The sequence below is a fragment of the Harpegnathos saltator genome, unplaced genomic scaffold, assembly GCF_003227715.2.
Source record: "Harpegnathos saltator strain DR-91 unplaced genomic scaffold, Hsal_v8.6 scaffold104, whole genome shotgun sequence".
NCBI classification, from domain to species: domain Eukaryota; kingdom Metazoa; phylum Arthropoda; class Insecta; order Hymenoptera; family Formicidae; genus Harpegnathos; species Harpegnathos saltator.
In genome coordinates, this window is record NW_020229878.1 from 83,609 (window position 1) to 94,199 (window position 10,591).

General features: G+C 51.1%; 1 protein-coding gene across 1 annotated transcript in view; it reads right to left on the reverse strand.

Annotated features, from left to right (window-relative positions):
- Positions 1-10,131, reverse strand: part of EndoA (SH3 domain containing GRB2 like, endophilin-A) — a 37,238-nt gene extending 27,107 nt beyond the window's left edge. Inside the window, exon 1 of the mRNA XM_025299476.1 lies at positions 9,986-10,131. The gene's annotated coding sequence lies outside the window, so the exon portion shown is untranslated. The remainder of the gene's footprint in view (positions 1-9,985) is intronic.
- Between the last annotated feature and the right edge of the window lie 460 nt (positions 10,132-10,591).

The window sequence follows — 10,591 nt, forward strand, 5'->3', positions numbered from 1 at the left end:
GTCGATGAGAGGAACGAGGAACACGACGAGCAGCGAGTACGGGGTGCGTGTGTATGTGATCGCTTGCTTGCTTGCTTGCTTGCTTGCTTGCTTGCTTGCTTGCTTGCTTGCTTGCTTGCTTGCTTGCTTGCTTGCTTGCTTGCTTGCTTGCTTGCTTGCTTGCGTGCGTGCGTTGCGTGCGTGCGTGCGTGCGTGCGTGCGTGCGTGCGTGGGCGTGCGTGGCGTGCGTGCGTGCGTGCGTGCGTGCGTGCGTGCGTGGCGTGCGTGCGTGGCGTGCGTGCGTGGCGTGCGTGGCGTGCGTGCGTGCGTGCGTGGCGTGGGCGTGGCGTGCGTGGGGGGGGTGGGCGTGGCGTGCGTGCGTGCGTGGCGTGCGTGCGTGGCGTGGCGTGCGTGGCGTGCGTGCGTGCGTGGCGGTGCGTGCGTGCGTGCCGTGCGTGCGTGCGTGCGTGGCGTGCGGTGCGTGCGTGCGTGCGTTGCGTGCGTGGCGTGCGTGCGTGGCCGTGCGTGGCGTGCGTGCGTGCGTGCGTGCGTGGCGTGCGTGCGTGCGTGCGTGCGTGCCGTGGCGTGCGTGCGTGCGTGCGTTGCGTGCGTGCGTGCGTGCGTGCGTGCGTGGGCGTGCGTGCGTGGCGTGCGTGCGTGCGTGCGTGCGTGCGTGCGTGCGTGCGTGCGTGCGTGCGTGCGTGCGTGCGTGCGTGCGTGCGTGCGTGACAACGGAGAACGAGAGCGTGCCAGGGATCCGCGTGGGTCGCGAGCATCACAAGAGCACCACCGACTCGTACGTAGTCAGTCTCGTACACTGCGAGGTCTCCTTCTAGGGGGTAATTTTCTACTGGCCGATCGATACGCGGCTATAGCTCCCTCTCTCTCTCTCTCTCTCTCTCTCTCTCTCTCTCTCTCTATTTCCCCTCTCGCTCCCCACCCGGATGCCCTCCCATCCTCCTGCTCCGCCACTTCTAGTTCTGATATAATTCCCTCCCCGTTTCCAAGCCTGATAGCCGCTTCTCCGTCGCTCTCTCTCTCTCTCTCTCTCTCTCTCTCTCTCTCTCTCTCAGGGCTCTCCTCGCGACTGTCTCTCTCCTTCAGGGGCGGACCCGCGGAGGAATCTGTATTCGGGGCTTGAATTTTTCTGCCTCTCGTGCACGTTTGACAACGTATACGTAGGACGTATCCCTGGTGACTCGGCGAGTCATCGCCTCGATGACGTGCGACGGCGACAAGAGACTCTAACGATAATAATAATTCAGCTCATCAGGATACGATTTTATCTTTTGTTTCTTAGCCTCGCGCCCTCTCCTCTCGGGAGCTGAGGGTCTTCTTGACTCGTCATTATCAGCCCTTTCCCTGTCGCCCTCTCTTTGTCCCGCCACCGCACGCGTGCCCGCAACCCCTCGACTTTATTCGCACGCGCGCGCGCCTCTGCTCCCTTCACGCGTATACCGGGTGTCCACAATGAGAAGTCAATGTAGCGACCGGACAATTAGTTCCAGAATACAGGAGAGATGGGATCGTAGAGATGAATAATATCTTCAATCAAAATAATATCTTCTTTCACTCTTGAGACACTTGTGCGCGCCCTCGCAAACGGGTAATTCATTGACATTTGGATCTTTGCCCGATTGGGTCTCTCTCGAAACTTCTCGCAACGCTACGCTCTGCACTGCGACGAGAGAAACGTTTTTGTTTTCGTTGGTACTGGAATCATTGTCACGCTGCTTTTCTGCTTCGCTCTAACGAGAAGAAGTAGCACCGACGATACGAGTGTAAAACTGCTCTCTAAATTTCACGGAGTGAAATCTCACTCGAAGCGAGTGAAAACTCACTCGACGAAGTGAGTATACCGCTACTCGAAGTCGCAAGGATGAGAATGTCTCGCTTCGAAACTTCAAATGGATTTTTGCCTCATACGAATGAACGTGTTTCACTCAAGCCTAGACTGGATTCTTACTTCGCACGAATGAATATCGATTAGGGTGAACTAGCTCCCCCCTCCCTCCCTCCCTCCCCCCGTGGAGCGCAACTCACGCGGATCTGGTTATATCCGATCCGAGTGAGCAGTTAATTTTTAATCCATGGAAAAATGAGCCGCGCCACAAATTCACTCTTGTGAATGTTGAATGAGAACGACGTTCACTCGACTATTCGAAATGGGTAGTTCACCGCGGCGCCGGGTGGAAAGTCAAATCACCCAAAACAAAAGTAATTTCAGAACAAGCGGAATCGTCTAAATTTTAGAGGATCTTATTCTTATACGTATATGACTTCCTGAAGAGGATTCCTCTGAGATTAAGAGGAAATTATAAACACATTATTCTTAAAAAGTTGGAGGGATTATATGTTATATGTATCTTTATAGTAAAATCTTATTGATTTTAATATAAATCTCCTCTTATATTATATAAGATTGTTTAACCTTTTTTCAAGAGGATTATTATTTATTCTTACTGGTTATACTAGTTAATTTAAAAAAGTTATTATAATGTATAGCGAAAAGTGTATAATACGTGTATATAATATATAGATGTACTTCTGGCTCCAGATCTACAATAAGTAGACAAGAATGAAATAAGATTGTCACAACAGATAAATTTCCAATATGAATTATATTTGAGCAAATATGGGTAAATTATCTTTGTTACATGTTACATGTTACATGTTACAGCAATAACACACACATTCCTTTTTTGAGAAGGTATATTCCAAATATTCTGGCCCATGAGGATATTTTTATATGCTCTTTATTTCTTCGTTCATGTCTGAAGGCAGGTGGATGACTTACGAAGAAGAAAAGAAGCCGACATTCAAATCAACATATTCCTCTTCATATAAGAGGAAAATTAATTGATATAAGAGGAAATCCTCTTGAAATAAGAGAAGAAAATAGTTTGATCGCTTGATGAATCGAAAGAGGAATCCTCTTTCTGTAAAAGACTTCGCTTAAAATACGAGACTATGAGAAAAATCACTTAACAAATACGTAGAATACTTTTTTCCAGTGATGGAAATTCGAGTGTGAAACTCGGCGGCCCCTCCGAGCGAAATTTCACTCGCAGGCAAGTTCGCCAGTTCGCAAGGTGTTTCTCTCAACTGCAATCGTCCCGCAAGTTGTGTCTAACGCAAGTCGCAAAAATCCCGAGCACTTTTCCACCGCGGGAAGCGAACACCGCGCGACTCTCCCGATGTTTTATTGAATATTCTTCCGAGTCAATGACCGAGCACGGCCGGCGTATACATTGTCCTAGAAGCGGCCGGCGGCTCGCTATTTCATAGGATGGAAATTATAAGGATATTAAAGAATCCTCCAGAGAAGAGGGTCGAGAGAGATCCGGCCGGCACCGGCCGGCGGTTGGCAGCGGCGCGAATCGATTTTACGATTTATTAATACCGTCCCGTTTCAAAAGGATCCTTCCTGCCTCGTCTGTAGATGTCTGCGAGAGTGCATGTCACAATAGCGACGGAGGATCAACTCAACAACCTATCGATTATGAATATAATCGCTACTTTCCTCGCTCTGTCTCTGATCGTGTAATGTTATTCAGCCACGGCAATATGCGATTTGTCCACGGGCGCCCGCAATCGACGATTCTCTCTCTCTCTCTCTCTCTCTCTCTCTCTCTCTCTCTCTCTCTCTCTCTCTCTCTCTCTCTCTCTCTCTCTCTCTCTCTCTCTCTCTCTCTCTCTCTCTCTCTCTCTCTCTCTCTCTCTCTCTCTCTCTCTCTCTCTCTCTCTCTCTCTCTCTCTCTCTCTCTCTCTCTCTCTCTCTCTCTCTCTTCCGTTTCCGTTCCCATCGAGTTATTCATCTGGAGCTTTTCATGGCGACGAGCCGCGAGTTTAAGTGGCGCGGTATATTCGCGGAATAATCTCTTTACCATTCTTGTTTAATGTAAGGCGCACCCTGGTTCCCATGGTCCGAGCCGTCCGCCCGCCCGCCCGCGCCGCCTCTAGCGCGCGTTTAATTCCCCCGGGGGCTGTTAATTAGCATTAGAGGCGCGAGTCCTGGGTGAAAACGCCCCTTTTAATCACGACTCTGGCAAGATGCGCGAGCATTAAATCCGCGCGTCTGGCGGTTTGTCTAAATGAATAACACCGTCGATGGTACGGCGGCGTCGCGCCGCGAGAAGGCGCGCGCGCGTAGTTATTCGCCGTAGTTGTTCTTTTGCAAATGTGAAAACCGCTTTACCGCTTGTAATCTTCTGCTTAAATTCCGCCGATCTCGCTCTTGATGAGTTATCATTATTGTAAATTAGTTTTCTATGCGTGCACGATGAGAGTGTACGCGCTTGCTTAATATAACCGGAGAATTTCCATCTGCTCAATCAAGTAAATAAAAGTGTTGGAACGTACCGTTGTAACTTGTTAAGCGTGCGAGAAGCGCGAAGAAGCCGCGAAAGAAAGATGTCTCATATAATTGAGAAAAAAAATCGATCCGGCAAACACGACGAATCTAAGGGAGGACGCTTTGAGGGTTTAAAGGGCAACGGTACTGGCTGAGCTGGCGTGAGAAAGCTGGCTTTTCCACCTACGCGCAGAAGCGCTCTCGTATGATAACACGCACGCTCTTTTTGCGCAAAACAGGAGGGTGGTGGTGCCCGGCAACTATTAAAATGATCGATCCAAGCAGCAACGGGATCCGACCGAACGCGGCATGAAGTTAGCCGCAACGACGAATGTCCTCTGATTCGCGCGCAATTATCCTTACGGAGGAGATTTCAGCGTAGCGGCGCGGCGCGGCGCGGCGAACCTTCCGCGATTTCAACGAATTCGAAATTTCAAGCGCGCGATTAATTTTAACGCGATTAATTCCCGTGTTTATTTCCCGCAACTAATAAAACACGCGAGTAACTCCCACGATTAATGTCCCACCTTCAACAGAGCGATAATGACGCGACTTAGCAGTAACGGGACATGAGCGGACAAATGGAAAATACACCACTGATACGAGTAATTCGCACAAAGACAATGAAACGTCGACTGTCTCGTTTCTATTGGGTGAGTGCGATGAGCTCTATTGATGAGCAAAGGCTGCTTCTCAAAGGCGCCGTGAGTGATCCGGTTTTATGGCATTACATTTACAAACATGCGGACGCGTGCAATATACATCCGATGAAAAGTATTCTACTTGTAAAGTGATTTTTCCTATAGTCTCATATTCTAAGCGAATTTCCTCTTGCAGAAAAGAGAATTCCTCTTTTGCGATAAAGCGATTAAAATGAACGATCCATCCAAAATTTATTAGATATTATTCTCTAACTGTTCTCCTCCCTTATTTCAGACGAAGCTCTGAAATAAGAGAGCATCTGTACATGTACATTTTCTTCCATCGTGAGAGAGGTATTATTCACCCCCTGCCTCCTCCTCTCTGCCCTCTCCTCCGTTCTAACAAAATTCTGCAAAGTACATCGGAGCAGGGGGGAAAGACAACGACTGCTGGTCGCTGGACGATCCCGCTTCGTGTTTCGTGATAAATCAGCGAAAACGAACCATTTTCCCCGAGCGGGCGCTGATTTGTCCGCCGCGAAAGTTTCTTCAAGAAATTGACGAAACTTGGCGCGAGAGCCGGCGCGCAAACGGAGGGTGAGCAAAGCCGGTTGCCGGCGCGGTTGCTAAGAAACCGTCCCGAGAGGAGTACGTGTACGCGACTGGGTCATGGTGCCGCTATCACTCGATAAGATCCGCTCCCCTCGCTCCCCTTGCCCCCTGCTCGCCGGCCGCGGCCGCGGCGTACGACAGGCCGCGTCCGCCGTGTACGAAGACGCCGCGCAGCCTCGCGTCTCGTGGAAAATTTCTAAAAATACGCGACGCGCCGGCAGGAGGCGACGACAATTCGCCACACGGCCAGGACGGCTCGCGACGCGCCGCGCCGCGCCACGGAATTATTTCGTCCGCTGAGATAACTGAGATCTGATAATCTCATGTTCGCACCTCGGACGCGAGCAAATAGTCGCTCGCGCGATTCCTGCGCGCTGAATCTCAACAAAGTCTTCGCTCGCATTCGCCGGGTCGAATCTAATTAGCCCGCCTCGCACGCCGTGCCACGCACAGTTTGTGACTGACCACAAGCTCTTTTGCCCGCTGACAATTGATAATTGCGCGTGCAGCGCACGGGAGCGCGAGCAAGCAGCGAACAAAGTAGACAAAGTCGCAAGCAATTGTCGCACGGAGTCACCCACCCACCCACGAATTAAGCGCGATAAGTGTACATCGAATTTTAATCAAGTCGCGCTTATTTTTAGTCGCGCGCGCGCGCGCGCAGTGACTAAACTTACACACGCTGCACGCTACACATTTCTCGCGCGATAATCGCCGATAATCGCGCCTGATCCCTGATATCGAACTTATCGCGCGTTCAGCGTTCGAGATCGATGCAATCGCTACCTCCCGACTAGAAATGGCCGATGTTCGAAAATACGATCGATGTTTAAAATGTCGATTAATAAAAGGAACATTGAAGTGACATGGAATTATTTTCTAAAACAAAGGTCGATTTACCGATTAATCGATTAAATTTGCTAAGTAAATTAAATTTAAACTGATCAGCACCGGATTAAACAGTGCTAGAGAGCTGCGTTCGGATGCTCTCCTTGCTTACATGTTGGATGCGTTCTTAAATTCACAACAGATGTAGCCGGCCTTATTCAATCCTCTTTTTTCTTCACTGAATGTGAAACAAGGATAGAATGACACCCGCCGCAGTATTCTCAGTATTACCAGAAATCCTCCTAGAGGATCTTGCACATTGGATGCGACTGCAATATAGCGATTGGATGCTATGAGCACGATATCTAATGGGAGTTCTGTTCTCGTGTCGAAGAAGAAAGAGCTTTCATTTCTTCTTTAAAACAGAACACTCTCACTTGGATATCGCTTCGCCGATGGTTCGTCAGTGTGCAAGACTTTTTTTAACTCGGTATCTCATTTGATGTATTTTCCATGATGATAAGAGAACTAATTTTCGGAAGATAAGTGCTCTCATCGGACCATTTCGGCAACGTTTCTCGAAACTTATCGATAAAAACCGGACAAATGGACCTACCCATGTCTATGACTGTACGATGGATGTAATAAACTTTAAACCTTAAGAAATTAACCAATCCCAACTTCCCTACTTTTACAAGAATAATTGACTGCGGTTGGCCACTTTCATAAGACCTAAAGCTTACTATATCTGTCGTAGATCCGGACTTAACGTTCTTGAATTTCATTCATACCGTGTCTGAAAGACGGTATTACAAAAATCCTCTATTTAAAAGAAAAAATAAAAATCGGTCGCGAGATGTTGACAAAAGATCATTAAATATCGTTTAAGTAAAAATAAAATCATGTGAAAACATCGATTAATTGAATCGATAAACTATCGGTTCTTTCGATTGATCGATGAAATCGCGCCCATCCCTACTCCCGACGTTCCCGGAAGCTATCTCGCATACGTCACCACCTTATTTTCATGAATAGCGAACTTGCAACGATCGTCGCGAATTGTTTGCTTTCCGTGTCTCGTACGTGTATATGTGTGTGTGTGTGTAAAGGGGGGGGAGGAAAAAAGGGAGCAGGTGTGTTATGAAATTTTATCGGATCATTATCTTCCAGCGAAGGACACGTCCATGATCTTGATATGAGGATCGAGGAAAATCCAAGCGCGAGTATATGCAGAATTTCCCGTTGGAACAATAATAACAATAAGGCGAAAAGCAGCCGCGCGTATCGCGCGCGTCACAACGGCGTACAGCGTAAATTCCCGGCAAACTGCCGCGAAATCGAGTTACGCGCGAATTTCTGGCCGCTCTGGTCGCTTCTGGTCGTGCGCGCGCGCGAGTCCGCTGTCGTTCGTCCAGATGTTAATTAATACCAAAATTTCATCGCGCCGGATTATACGTACACACACACCGGATCGCGGCGCGGCGCGGTCCCGCATTCTATTTCGGCGCGCGGGCGTTTTTTACTTGATATTATTTCCTCTTTCCTCGCCGGGTAGTTATTTTGTCCGTCATTCGTCGCATAGAGAAACACCGGGACGCAGGAAAGCCCCGCGGCGCGGACTCCATCGCAACGACTTCCGACGTCGCCGCGTCGAAGGGCGACGCGAGACCTCCCCGTCGCTCGCAATTTTCCGTCGTTACACATTTATCAATCCCGACGCATGCTTCCCGAGGATTAGCGCTATAATATACCGTCGTTCTAATCCCCGTCACATCAGAGTGCCGTTACGTTACTCCGCTGCGTTACCGGGCGCGCTGCTGATCAATGCGACGCGACATTGGCGACCCGTCGCGTAGTACGATATCTCTCTCTCTCTCTCTCTCTCTCTCTCTCTCTCTCTCTCTCTCTCCTCTCTCTCTCTCTCTCTCTCTCTCTCTCTCCCCCTCCCTCTCCCTCTCCCTCTCCCCCCCCTCTCTCTCTCTCTCTCCCTCTCTCTCTCTCTCTCTCTCTCTCTCTCTCTCTCTCTCTCTCTCTCTTTCTCTCTCGCGCGCGCGCGCCAATCCAGGTAACTCGCGATTTATTATTACATTTCATCACAGCACTAACAATGATGTATCCCTCCCTCCTCCCCGATGGTGTCGTCGCCACGGCCGCGGGCGAGTTTAAACCCATCGAGAGCTATCCCCCACAGCATGAACAGACGGGATGCGCAATTCGCGGCCGTGAAACGCGAATGCAACGACGTGACACGCGGTAAAAGTCGGAGGTCAAAGCAGATGCAGCGGCGGTCGCAATAAAAAGAGGCGCGCACGCGAGGGATCTCAAACGCCGGAGCGTTTTTCCGCCGCGTCGCTGGCGGCATCGATTCTCTCTTTCCTCTCTCTCCCTCCCCTCCCCCCCCTCTCTCTCTCTCTCTCTCTCTCTCTATCTCTCTCTTTCGCCATATAAAATATGCATGCGTGCGGTTCATTAAATTTCTGGAATACACGAGTTTCACGGCAAGCGACCTCGTTTCGGACACCAAGTTCGACAACGAGCGAGTTCCGTCTCGCTCGTTCGAGCGTCGCGGTCAGCAATATTTCTTGCCCAATGTCCTGCCGTCCTACCCGACTGAAGGATTGCTCCCGCTGGACCGGGCGGATTTCGAAACTCACGCGAAAATTGCGAACATATTTCCGTCCACGAGAGAGCACACAACGTGCTCTGAGTCTGAGGATCAGAAGGACTCTAGAGCACGGCTCCGTGAGCGAATCTGCGATCTCGAGGAAGAGGAGGAGAAGGGGAAATCGCTGACTCTGGTGAATTCTCGCTACCGGCCGTGTCACCGCGCGCCGCCGAGGAAAAAAATCATCAATGGTTTTCCCAGAAGGAGGCCGGACCCCGACTGCGGGTACTACGATCGGTCACGTGGTACTACGCCTACGCTCGTGCACGATCATTCAAAAATCCGCCGGGCTGCAATCGCAGCTGGAGGGGGAGACGGGAGACGCGCGAGGCAACGCGAGGCTAAGCGACCGGACCTACCGCTAAGCGCGATAATCACCCGAGGCGACGCCAGGCGAAAACACGAGTGTTATCGCGCCGCGCCGGCGATACTGCGGCGCGCGATGGCCCCGAAAACACCGACAGGTGTTTTCGATCGAGGCGAGCGAGTGGCCGAGAGGCGAGAGAGAGAGAGAAAGAAAGAGAGAGGGGGAGGAGGAGGGGAGAGAGGGGGAGGGGAGGGAGGGAGGGGAGAGGGGGGGAGAGGGGGGGGGAGGGAGGGAGGGGGGGAGAGAGAGAGAGAGAGAGAGAGAGAGAGAGAGAGAGAGAGAGAGAGAGAGAGAGAGAGAGAGAGAGAGAGAGAGAGAGAGAGAGAGAGAGAGAGAGAGAGAGAGAGAGGAGGCTGGTGCCCGCGACAGTGTTCGCGACCCGAGTTCGGCGACGAATCGATCGAGCGCGCTCCTCGCGCGACGGACGCTAATGTCGGCGTAGCGTCGCGAGTATGCTGACACACGTAATCGTCGCGCGAGAGGCGCGCCCGAACGCGTCGTCCTCGACGGCTACGTGGAACTATGTCAGTCTCACTCACCGTGGTCAAATCGGCCTTGCTGGACGCCGTTGGGACGCGCACCGCAAACCGGAGCGGAACTCGGCTAACCCCCTATGCCAAGCTCTGCCACACAGACGCACACTGCCGACACAGCTGTTCGCCGCCGCCGCCGTCACCGCCACCGCCGCCACCGCCGCCGCCGCCGCCGCTGCCGCCGCCGCCGCCGCCGCCGCTGCCGCCGCCCGCTGACACTACGGCTTCTCATGGCCGCCAGACTGCGCGAGCGTCGCCGAGAGGCCGAGGACCAACGGAGAGAGCGACTTGGCCGCGATTGGTCGCAGGAAGGAGCATCGAGACACGATATCGGATGTCGATACGTCGATCGATCGAGTGGCGAGACGTCGACTTGCGACGGTTTCGTATAAAATTTTTTTCTTGCAATTGATACTTGGTAACGCACGTGTAGACACTTTAAGGTATGTTTTTTTATTTATTTATATATACGGATAATATACGGATCTCTGACTTCTTTGGTGCACAGAGATTGAGGCAATCGAAAAATATCGAGTAAGAAAATTCTCGTACGATAAAAAGGGAAAAGTAGAAAGAAAATAACAAGAACATTATTTATTATTAATGTGTTTT